The 12,931-nt window shown below is 42.6% G+C and overlaps 1 protein-coding gene and 1 long non-coding RNA gene across 3 annotated transcripts in view; one reads left to right on the plus strand and one right to left on the minus strand.

The window, feature by feature from the left end:
• LOC131490315 (uncharacterized) overlaps window positions 1–6,829 on the plus strand; it is a 36,188-nt gene extending 29,359 nt beyond the window's left edge. Inside the window, exon 3 of the long non-coding RNA XR_009251036.1 lies at window positions 5,873–6,829. This is a non-coding gene — a long non-coding RNA (uncharacterized LOC131490315). The remainder of the gene's footprint in view (window positions 1–5,872) is intronic.
• Window positions 1–12,931, minus strand: part of COLEC12 (collectin subfamily member 12) — a 194,961-nt gene that overhangs the window by 76,092 nt on the left and 105,938 nt on the right. The window lies entirely within an intron of this gene.

A 12,931-nucleotide genomic window follows, 5' to 3' on the forward strand; every position in this document is an offset into this window, starting at 1 on the left:
TCAAATGTTTGGAGCTGCCTCTGTCCCTTGATAGTCATACAAAAATACATAGTGTTATCCTTCTGGGCATTATAAGAAAAGATCAGGTTAAAAAAATAGCATCTACTTCTTTATAGGTTCAACACAGTAAGCCCTTATTTGTAAAGTACTCTAATTAAACCTAACTCTAAACAAGTAGTTTATAATGGGATTTTTTTAAAAAAGAAAAGAAATTTTGAATTCATGCCATACTGTTGTCCTGAGATTATGAATATGTTTCTCCATAGAGATAATGAAAAGCTGACTTCTGGTTTCTGCAACCATTCCTAAGAGTAGTCACTTCCACTGAACAAGGAAAAATGCATGGTACTACCATAGATAGCTAATAAAGTGCAGGTATTGATTACCAGAGCAAAGAGCGGTGTTGGACTGGAGGAAGAAACTTTATATGTAACAATGCATGTGGGGGAGGATGTGATTTAACATGCAAAACAAAATCTCTGGAAGCGTAGGTGTTTCCTAATGTCATCTACGATTAAGATGTACTTTAAGGTCATCTCATTTTGGATCAAGTCAGTCAGAGTGAACTGAGGATAGAGTTAGGGTGGGTATGCCCACCTGGGAGAAAGGATTAATAGGAAACCTGCTGTGGGTGGGGATGGGAATAAGGACAGTCTTGGTTTGGTTCTGGAGGAATGGAACCTTTAGAGGACTACAGAATCACTGAGCAGCTAAAGTTACAAACTCCCATCCATCTATGTCCCTTTGAGCCACTTTTCTGTACTAACTATATCCAACATGTCTAACGTTATTACATGCAAGGCATCTAACCAAACGTGAGCATACAGCAATGATGGGAAGACTAAGACATGCCTGCTGCCATCTTCGAGTCTCAGGAGGATAATGCTATTAAGACCTCCACACTCGGGGCGCCTGGGTGGCTCAGTCGGTTGAGCATCCGACTTCGGCTCAGGTCATGATCTCACAGTTCATGAGTTCAAGCCCCGCGTCAGGCTCTGTGCTGACAGCTCAGAGCCTGGAGCCTGCTTCGGATTCTGTGTCTGTCTCCCTCTCTCTGCCCCTTCCCTGCTCATGCTCTGTCTCTCTCTCTCAAAAATGAATAAAAGTTAAAAAAAATTAAAAAATAAAAGACCTCCACACTCAAAGTGCTATCTGTGCACCAGCAGCAATAGCATCACCTGGATGGAAGCTTCTCAGAAGCAGAACGTCAGGCGTCCCCCCAGACCTACTGAATCAGAATCCACATTTTAACAAGATCCTTAAGTGATTCCTTTGGCTCATTAAAGCTGGAGAAGCACTTTGGTAAGAGACCTTAGAATTTCTATCCTCCCATTTAAAAATTAAAAAAAAAAGACTATTTTTAAGGCAGTTTTAGGTTTGCAGCAAAATTGAGGGGAAGGTACAGAGATTTCCCATGTACTTCCTGCCTACCCACTTGCACAGTCTCCCCCATTATCCACATCCCCCATCAGAGTGGCACATTTGTTATAGGTGACACACCTACATGGACACATCATGATCACCCAAAGTCCACAGTTCACATTAGAGTTCATTCCTGATGTTGCACATCTTGCGGGTTTAGATAAATGTATAATAACGTGTATTCACCATTACAGCATCACACACAGTAGATTCATTGCCCTAAAAAATTCTGTGCTCCATGTATTCATCCCTCCCTCCCCATTACGCCTGACAATCACTGACATTTTTACTGTCTCCATAGTTTTGCCTTTTTCAGAATGTCACACAGTTGGAATTATACAGTATGTAGCCTTTTCAGACTGGCTTCCTTCACTTAGTAATATGCATTTATGTCTCCTCCATGCATTTTCATGGCCTGATAGCTTCTTTATTTCTAATGCTAAATTATATTCCATAATCTGGATGCATTATGGTTTATCCATTCATCTACTGAAGGACATCTTGGTGGCTTACAAGTTTTGGCAATTATGAATAAAGCTGCTATAAACATCTGTGCACAGGTTTTTGTGTAGACATAAGTTTTCATCTCCTTTGAGTAAATGCCAAAGAGTATGATCGCTGGATTGTATGGTAAGAGTATGTTTAGTTTTACAAGAATAACCTTTCATTTCTTAGCTACAGAGCCGAGGCCCAGAGAAGTTAAACGACTTGCCCAAAGTCACACCATAAATTCATGGAAGCCAGGCCCAGAACACACATTTCTTGCTGCTTCATCTGGAAACATATGTTGTTATGGGAAAATAATGAATATAGAAGCCAGGGAGACCTGAATTTGGAAGCTCTGTGCCTCAGTTTCCTCACCTGTGGCCACTACGATGCTAATACTTGCCTAGTAGCATAATTGTGAAGATTTAGTGAAACACCTGAAAGAGCTCAAGGTCCACAAAAAATGTAACTTCCAAAAAGTTATTGTGCCTATTGGTACCTTCCAGGGGCACAGAACCTCTGAAAGGGGCCAGCTGCACTCCTCACTGAGGCTTCAGGGGCTCTCCACGTGGTGAGGAGTTTTGTTGGGCAAGAATGGAGAACTCTACTTCATCTGCTGAAGGGTGGGGTGCCACACTGCTGCCCATGTTCTTTAAGACTGCTGTCCAAGCTTTATATAGATCCCTGGATGTTTCCAGTGCTGTTTTCTAACACAGTGACAAGCTCGCTTTTGGCAGATTAATTGGTAGAGTTGTCAGCACAGCTGCCTTTTATTGCCAATAAATGTGGGTCCCTCTGAGCTGTGGTCTTAATTATTTGTTATTTCTTTTTCCAAGGGGGGTAACATATGTCCTTCTTTAGCTGGTGTTTTCTTGCATCAGGGCAAGAAACTGAAGGGTGCACTGAGGCATTTATCATATGGCAGTAACTAGGAGCGTTAGAGAAAGCAATAAACTAGCAGAAGCTGGAATACTCTTCTACTAGCCTTTTTCCTTTTCTCAATCCTCTCACTCCCCCCCTTTCTCCTCCCCACCAAACTCGTGCTTAAAGGCAAGAGGCAGAAAAACTTCTGCATCCAGTTTAAGCCTCATGATAAAATTTCTACTGGTATAATATTGTGATTTCCTTCTCCCCATTTAAGAAATGTTTGAAGTGGGGCACCTGGGTGGCTCAGTCAGTTGAGCGCTGACTTCAGCTCAGGTCATGATCTCACAGCCCTGCATTGGGCTCTGTGCTGATGGCTCGGAGCCTGGAGCCTGCTTTGGATTCTGTGTCTCCCTCTCTCTCTCTGTCCCTCCCTGCCCATGCTCTGTCTCTCTCTCAAAAGTAAACATTAAAAAACAAAAACATGGGGCGCCTGGGTGGCGCAGTCGGTTAAGCGTCCGACTTCAGCCAGGTCACGATCTCGCGGTCCGTGAGTTCGAGCCCCGCGTCGGGCTCTGGGCTGATGGCTCGGAGCCTGGAGCCTGTTTCCGATTCTGCGTCTCCCTCTCTCTCTGCCCCTCCCCCGTTCATGCTCTGTCTCTCTCTGTCCCAAAAACTAAAATAAAAAACGTTGAAAAAAAAAATTAAAAAAAAAAAAAAAAACATAAATGTTTGAAGGCTTCTAAGCCATAGGGCAATCCCTCGGTGATATTTTCTTATGCAATATTTGAGAACTATCAATCTCAGCACCATTGATTCAGATACAACTATAAATGACTATTTTTATAGCTCTTAAAAATAATGTACTCTAAGAAAATTCAGAAACTTTGTTGACAGTATTTACAGAATTAGGCAAAAACTGTTTTGATGAGTGTAATCACTGTACAAATCATGTGTAATTTGAAAATCTTCAAAATCCTGTTGGATTTATCACTGTTTTTCCTTACATGTAACAAAATTAATGCCATATAAAGCAGAATCCTGCTGAGTTTACTTTTTATCCTACCAAGAAATATTCAGTTCAGCCAATTGTTAGCTCTTTCCAACATTGGGGATCTAAGGGAATCAAAGGAAAATGTAATCCATGCGGGAACACATAGGTCTGTTTTCAGCCAATAGTTTCAGTATCTTCCCCACAAAATCTTTTACTAGATTTGCTGCTAGGCAGATAGATGTGAGCTTCACCTTCTTCATGTCTAGCTTCTTGTCAAGGGGCTAGGGAACTGTAAAACAATCTCAGCTGGACAACAGGAGGGTAATGAGCAAAAAGAACTTGGTAATAAGCCATCTACATAATTGGGACATGAAACAAATCAAGCTAAAATGGTAATTTTTAAGGCTGTTAGTAGCACTCAGCTTCCACAATGGCAAGACACAGTAAACTACTTATTACACTATTTTATTATAGTCAAATACCACCTCATTTTAAATGGAAGCCTTGTAAAATTGAACTAGATTGATGTCTTAACCAGAGTTATCTGTATAATCTCTAACTAAATCTGCCTAATTGGGTCATCAGCAATGGCTCTTTTGGCCATTAGTCTTAATTAGCATGGCGCCATCAATACTGCACACACTCACATGCCTTCCAAGTAGGAGCTAGCACTAGCCACCTACCTTTTTTTTTTTTTTTTTGAGAGAGAGAGTGCATGTGTGGGGGTGCAGAGCAAGAGAGGGAGGGAGAGACACACAGAGAGAGAGAATCCCACTAGAGAGAATCCCACACAGAGAGAGAGGGAGGGAAAGAGAGACACACGCAGAGAGAAAGAATCCCACTAGAGGCAGAGGGGGAGGGAGGGAGGGAAAGGGGGAGGGAGAGAGAGAGAAGCGGGGATCACCCAAAGTGGGGCTCATGCTCACCTGAAGTGGGGCTTGAGCTCACCCAATGCAATACTCAAACTCATGAACCAAGAGGTCATGACCTGAACCAAAGTCAGATGCTTAACCGACTGAGTCACCCAGGCGCCCCCACCCGCCTTTTTATGAAGAGATTCACTCAAACATATGTATGTGGGTCTCCCCAGATGCCAAGCATACATCCAGTGAAGGTGGTAAACCTCAACTTTAACTTACTGAACTGATTAACTACTTGTGGCCAGCCAATGTCCAAGAGCCAGTATGTCACAGGGATGGACTAAATAGAGATAACACTGGAGAAACAATGGGAGGTATTCCTGGCAATGATGGGCTACCAACTAATTAATGTGACCCTGAAGCCAGCTTTTGTCACAAAATCAGAGTCCCAGGGACACTTGAAGAGGAGCAGGCACATCAGTAATTGTAATAACTGACTGTGCTTAGAAAATTCTCACTCACCATTACTGCTCCCTTTCCTTCAGGCCAAGGAACACTTGGGAGATCACACACCTTTCGTCCCAAGCCAGGGTCTGCTTTACACTTTCAACATAGGGAGAAGTTTGGAGTCCTCCTGTCCCCATCACTTTGGAGTCCTCCTGTCCCCATCTCTGCATTGCTCTTCTTTCTCCCAAATGCCATCTACCTGTCCCCCAGCTCCCGGTGAACTCACTGTGCCTATCAGCTAGTGGCATTTCCTCACTTGCTGCCCTCTCCAATGCCCCTGGATTCTGATGACCTCTTCCTTCTATAACAAACATTTCCTCTCCTGGTGAGTATGTAAGCCAGGTGTTAGAAAGAAACAACTTGTCTGTATGATTCACAATTTATTGTGAAAATAGAACAACTAGCCACAACTCTCCCAAGGGTATTAACAATTGAAAGGATGAGCTTATTGACAATATTGAATTTATAATTGATAGACTTCCAACCAGTGTAACTTTGAAAAGGAAGCTGTTTCAGGCAGAATGAGGAAAGGATGTTTGAAAAGATACCTATATCCATTTCACACACACACAGCCATGCTGTACAATACTATGCAGCAATTTTTAAAAATGACATAGTGCCATATATACTTAAGTGGAAACTCTCCAAGGTACTGTAACAGCAAGCCCCTTTGGGGATTCTTTAATCCAACCACAAGGTCAAAAATAAGGTCATCACTGGTCTTCTCCCACTACTTCAGAATAATCATCCCCTCTGCTCCACCTACTCCCCGAGAGAATCAAGCTCACTCAAAATGCCACCCACAGACTCAAGCCTGAAGAACAGAGCTGAAAACCTGGCACAGCACCTCTGAAAAATTGTTCAGCCCTGACCCCGGCCAATGGATGTGGAAATCTCATCTGTGGTCAAAATCACACTCACAGATCAGGCCACAGATGCAAATCCATTTTCTGCCATGGTATCCACAGACCTCATCTACAGCTTTCTGATGACTGGCTTTCATTCTAACTGAAAGGCCAACAATAAGATCCTGATGGAATTTTTCCTTAACACTAAAAGCACAAAGGGGCACCTGGGTGGCTCAGTCAGTTAAGTGCCTAACTTCGGCTCAGGTCATGATCTCACAGTTCGTGGGTGCAAGCCCCATGTGGGGCTCTCTGCTGTCAGTGCACAGCCTGCTTCAGATCCTCTGCCCTTGCCCCTCTCTAAAGTAAGTAAACCTTAAAAAAACGCACAAATAAATAAAAACAAACAGCAAACACAATGTCAGACTCTAATTTCACAGGATGCCATGTCAACCCGAGGCCTATCCCAGGACCCGTAAGTGCTTTGCCCAGCAAGGGGCTAGAGTGCTCCAAATCACATCTGCATTTCCCAAGAGCAGGCCTCAGATGCTCTCAAAATCTGGGAAGGGAAGCCAGTCCTGCTGCACAAATGGTGGTTTGTTACGGAACAGGCCTACGCCTGTTGTCCTGTGAGCTATTTTTGAAAAAGAGGCAAGATGAGTAAGTTGAATTAGAATCTTTCAAAGCAGAAACTACTTTCCAGGACCCAGATATTTTCAGAAATGTTCCATTAACTATTTCAAGGCACAAAAGATCATTTAGCAAATCACCCTTTACTGTACTTAAAGGTTAAAAAGATAACAAAGGCAAAGGCTCCTTTAGTGCATGAATTATAATCCTAAAGACTTAAGAAGGCCCTGTTTTCCTAATGCCCTGGCCACAGTACAGCAGCAGGTCACAAAGACACAAGGACAGTCCTTGCCTGCTACACTGGTGGGTCAGACATCATCCCCACAGCAGCAAACTGGGATCTGTTAGGAAGTAACCATGCAGGTGGCTGAGGGAAGCTGTGTGTTGATGGGGAACTGGTTCTACTCTTTCTCTCTTCCTTCCTTCCTTTCTTTCTCGTGTGAATTTCCAGTTTTACTGCAGAGCCATTTAATGGCTTTTTCCAAACCAGTCTCAGGTTTGGATGTCACAGAGTCTTGTTTCCACTGACTTAACATGAACTCCATCTCTAACAACTTGGGAGGTTGGAGAGAAGAAAGCTCTTTGGGTATGTACCTACTTTCATCTTGTAGACTCCCAATGTTTTGAACATTGAAAAAGACTTAGGAGATGATACATTCTCTCATTTGAAGAGTATGTACCAACTGGATGCCAACTGGAAAGGGGTGTGTGGTAATGTGTGTGCCCAAACAGAGAAGAGAATAGGGAAAGACGTTCTGGAATGTTTTACCCTGATTGATTTGGGGAGGGGTTACTTTGAGGTATCTTTGGCAAGTAACTGCAGCAAAAGTGTCTCCATTTTTCAGCAAATACACAACATGTTATAAGTTAACAGGCAGTATGCCATATTAAGATCTGCCATCTCCTCTTGGGCAATAAACTGGAGATATTTAGTGCTATCTTGAGATCACCTTTTTGAGTGCCTGTGGCTCTCTTGTTGTAAGAACTCTTGTTGATTGGGAGGAGATTCTGCCTTTTGGGACAGTAGTTTATAATTAGTGCACTGTGCCATCGATGTCTGAATTTTATTTCCTATTTGTATTTTTGGGGGGAACCAAGAGAAAACAGCCTACAACCACAAATTCCCTGCTGCACACCAAAGTAACTAGATACAAGTTAGCTCTTTGGATGTTCAATGAAAAAGTAGGTAGGAGGCAGCAAGAGTTTATTTTTACTTAAGTAGAGTACTCAGAAAACCAATTATTACAATATACAGAGTTCAAGTTCATCCTTACATCTATAGTGAGTAAGTACCTTTGGGAAGATCTCGTCATTTAATATCAACAGATAAGATTACTTAAAGTTTATACAATGTTTTTGGAACTAATCTTACATTATACTGAGAACATGCACATCCACACACTCATGTGTGGCAATAAACTTTGTATGTTTAGTAAATAGAAGACCGAAAGAACAAATCGTTGGATGGTCTCTGGTCCATGAGTACCTGGGACCATCCAGGGAGCACAGGAAATAGGAAGTGCATGGCTTTAGCATTTCTGCCTAAGGAGTGGATATTTTTTTCTGGGTTAAACTGCAGGGAGACTTCCATCCCCACAGTGCATGGAATTTTTTCCAATTGGCAGTATATAGCCTGGTGGCTGCTGAGCACAGTTATCATAACCTACAACTCACTATTCTTTTGGATAAGTCAGATACCTTGGAAGAAAGAAAAAAATAAAAGACCCAGGTTATGACCCTTGCTCTCCTCCCCCATGTCCATGTCAACTTGGTCAAGCCTTTAGTTTTCTCATCTGTATTATGGGATAATCATACCAGTCCTGCTCAAAGTTTTATGCAATTCAAATTAGATGCTGGGTCAGAATGATGGAAATCTATTTTATAAATTGTACAATGTTGCATAAATATATGGAAAGTGTGTTTTATATGTGGTAAAATTTACACTCTTTTAGTTTACATGCTATTTGGTGAATGCCACACACACACCAGCCTGTTGGATCTATGTTTATGCTTCACACAATTGCTTCAGCTGCTAAGGAAAAGGGCTAATGTCAAAAGATGCTCAGCTCACAGCTTGACTTGTATAATGTAAGGGCTCTTTATACATCTACCTTCAACCTAGAGTTCACAGCAAGACACGTGCTGTCAGGTCAGGGAACTCACTTTAGCAACCCAGTCCTAATTCCAGGTCAGCTGGAGCTGAGCCATGGATTACACTATTAGTCCAGGATGACAGTTACTTTCCTTCTATGATTAAACATCTTTGGAAAGGATTTCTGTGTTACATAACCCAAGGTTCAAACTTTTGTTCTTGAGTTGACAATGAATAGAAGCTTAAGTTCACTGTCTGCTGTCCAATACTTTTTAAGAGTCCTGTTGTAAGAAATAATATTCATGGATGATTGCCTAAAAGATACGAAGAACTTCTATCCCTTTATATACCCAAAATTGTATCCGCACACCAAGCCAAACGATCAAAAAAGCAGCAGGCTTAGGCTGAACCGCTCTGGCCCGGTGTAGAGCTGCTTTTACTGAATTACACTTTGGCAGTATGCCATTGGCTTGCAGTGAGGGACATTATAAGAAACAGTTCTATAAAAACTGCTAGTGTAAGAATGTTGTTGAAGATATTTCCACTGTATCTCCACATTGAGCATTTGATGAGAATCAGTGGAGAAATGTCCCTTGGGTCTTAGTTCCAGCACAAACCTGTTTCTCTGGCTTTCTTGATATGGGCACAGGAAAGTGCCTATTTCCCTTTTTGCTGTGGTTTTAGGAAGCGCAGAGTCAAATTTTTGTGCTACCTCTAACAACTAACTGTACATAAACTGTATATGAACAACTAACTTTCATGGTCTTTTCCATCCTCATCCCTCATACTTTCTACTGTTTAATTTCTTCTTAATGTGTTTATTATGTGTATTTCTGTAAACTCTCCTAAATTTTTGAAGAACAAATGTGCATTTAACTTGTGGGCCCCGAAAGGCTCTGCCAGATCACATCTGCCTTTCCAGCCTTGTCTTTTGCCATTTTCTACCATGACTCTGTGACCCAGTCACACTGACCTGCATCATGCCTCGACTATGCTGTGCCCTTCTGTGTTGTTCTCCATCTGTCTATGGAGATTCCTCTGCCTGGAAGACCCTTTGCCTGTTTCTTAGTCAAGTGAGATCCTGGCAGAACTCATAGTTTCTGTCTTTGTTCCTGTATGGCTTTTCATCCATGCCACCAGGATAGCATTTATATTATCTCCAGTACACTAGGTATACACCTGGGTCCTTTGCTAGATCATAAGCTCCTTGAAGGCAATTTGCATTTATCTTTGTATCTCCAGCACCTCACCACAGCTATATATATCTATATCTATCTATCTCTCTCTCTCTATATATATATATATAAATAAATAATAACTGCTCAACAAATGTTTGTAAAAGTAACAAGTCAATGAATACTCCAGAACCAGAACTGGGACCCCTGGGAGACTCGTAACGAAGTTTGATAACAAGCTGCATTTCAGTATTCACATGGGCTTCACAGTGGTGGCTGCTGGAGGCACAGGTACACATGCTGGTATCTTCCAGAGTTTGAGATAACTGGCTACATCAGTCTTTCCTCAGAGCAAACCCCAATCCTCCAAATTTCTTCTGGAGACAGGAATACAGGGATGCTTTTTCCCCCCCACGACTCTTGCCTATGGCATTTGCTACCTGGTCAAATTCCAGCTGTTTGGTATTGGTGATGCTAACACCACAACATCAAACCCAAAATATAAAAAAAAGCTACACCTGATTCTGCTTTTTGATTCCACGGGACAGAGAAGAGGGGCCCAGGTAAAGGGAGCAGGTAGGAAGCAGTCTGGTATACTGGGGGCCTCAAGGGTGCACACATGCATATGAATGTTGAGGAAAGCTAACACCAGCAACCAATGATTCAATCAATTTTCCAAACACTGGGATGGAAATGATGCTACCACAGCCTCCCCTGTCCTTTGAGTGCCAGCATAACTTCTCATTTGTTCAAGAATCCAAAATATCCACTGGATGATGAAACAGAACATGAAAATAGCATCACACTGTTTACAGAAGAGTCTTGCACCAAAACACATTCAAAGGGCACTGCAGAGCAATTTTAATATAGTAAGCAGTAACTTTCTGCCTTGGAGCTTTCCCATTTTTGCCTTTTGCTTGGTGTTTGCCTTCCTGGAAACCTCACAATAAAACTAATAGGACTACTACAGTTTCAACAGGAAGACCACGGAGTCCAACACCTCCATTTTACAAGTGGGCAAGCCGAGCCCCTGTCAGATACACTGAGTTGTCCAATGCTACACAATGAACTGGCAGCAGAACCAATGGTTGATACTCAGACCATTGTTGCTCCCAGGATCTCATGCCAGCTGCCTCCTGGTAGTCCTCAGACAAAAATTAAGTACAAATAACCAGAAACTCCTGGGAGAATAAACCAACCCACTTGTTTCTACATTAATGCCAACTCAGTTAAAAGAAAAAAAAAGCCCTCTATTAAAGGGCTAACAGACTCAGTTAAACATCTGAACACGTGATTAATATGTACAGGGACAGGGACAAGGTTGCAAAGAAATGTTCTGTCTTCGAGCTTGGCATCTGGGACTAATTCTGTAAACACTTGGGGAGAGCCTAGCATCTGCTGACCCAAGTGTTGGAAGAAGGAGAGGAGGTGAATGAAAGCAGGGTGTGCAAGAATGCAGCAGAAATCTTGGTCTCAGATATCCTACTCTGCTGACGAATGTGTTATGTATGTCACTTGGCAACTGGGACATGGCGTGCATCAGCAAAAAGACACTCAGGGTTTCTGCAGTTGAGTTGGGAGGGCACAGGGCTCTACAAACAGTTCACAATTCAGTTGGAAGTGCCATAAGGAACACAAGAGTGCTGGTGCCTTCTGGTTTCAATTCTGGCACAATATCCCAATTTTAGGGGGCCACATGTGTCCACAATCCCTGGGCACGCACAGCACAAGGCAAAGCCTCATGTTAGGATGTACCGACTCAACCACGGGAAGGGCACTAGACTTTTTTGAGTTTCTGATTGCCCTTTTTAAACAATAAAAACATGGATCATAATCCTTCCCAGAAAAATGTGAGGTTAAAAGTTTAATCTGAGTTCACAGCACACACATTCCAAGGGGGCACTGTACTTGGGGAAATTACTCACCTAGAGTTTATATAAGTTCCGAGGCGATTAGAGTCAGCCGACAAATTGGAGCCAGGACACGTTTACATTTAAGGCTTAAAACGTAGATTCCTCTTACAGAAAGAAAGAATGAGGGGGGAAAATCACCCAATGTTTCTTGTTAAGGGACCAGACCCCATTAAGTGTCAGTCCATCATCTCAGAAAGTGTGGGAGATGCCAACACATGATCCCTCTCTGTCCCTCTTGAAAAGCACACGTCACATCTGCTTGCTATCAGTGTTTATCTCACAGCGTGCGTCTGACTCATTTGGAAAACTCAAAGCACATGTTTATTCCTGCTGAGGAATCAGCCATTACTATGCAGTTTTACAGGTCTTCTGTAACCCAGAGCACACTGTGATGAAAAGAGCTGCCAGGGAGGCGGGCTGGGCTCTCAGTGCTGCCTGGTTTGATTACATGGCTCCCAGCTTTGTATGTGGAGAGAACACCTTCCCATCCTACAGTGAGCTCTCTTTCACTTCTAGTCTGGGTCACAACTAACTCCCCTTCTTAGTCACACAGTGGGTGAAGACCTTAAAGCAAGTGTGTCTGGGAAAGAGTGGCGGCAGTTAATGAGAATGAGAAACACACAGCTTGTTAATTGTTGGAAACTAATGGCATTTGTGCAGCAACTCAAAAAGTCTTGGTCACAAAACGAAATCTACGTGCTCTTTTTTTTTTTTTTTTATCCCTGTCTTTGGGGTGGCTCCTGGTGACTGCAATACAATTCTCACACTGGGCTTCTGTGCACCACCTAATCTGATTTCAAGTGGCTTCTCTAACAACACTGAAGATGATGGCAATGTGAACCTACGTTACCTGGGCCTACATAAAGCCACACTCTGGGATGAAGGATGAAAATTCGTTAGACTTAGTGTTTTGCCTGTTGGATCTTTTTTTCTGATTTTTGGCTCTATTCTGCCAAAATTGACTGCAAAGCCATGGCAGGACAACATAAGTGTCTTTGCATGACTTAGGAAAAGGTGCCCCTCCAGGCAGATCAGCCCTTCTGGAAACCCTTCTGCAGAGCCAAACCTGCACAAGTGAATGCAGCAGCCCTGGCAAGAGCTTTTCCTAAGCCTTTTCTTTCCAGAGACCTTAAAAAGTGACAG

The sequence above is a fragment of the Neofelis nebulosa genome, chromosome 11 (genome assembly GCF_028018385.1).
Source record: "Neofelis nebulosa isolate mNeoNeb1 chromosome 11, mNeoNeb1.pri, whole genome shotgun sequence".
In the NCBI taxonomy this organism is placed as follows: Eukaryota; Metazoa; Chordata; class Mammalia; order Carnivora; family Felidae; genus Neofelis; species Neofelis nebulosa.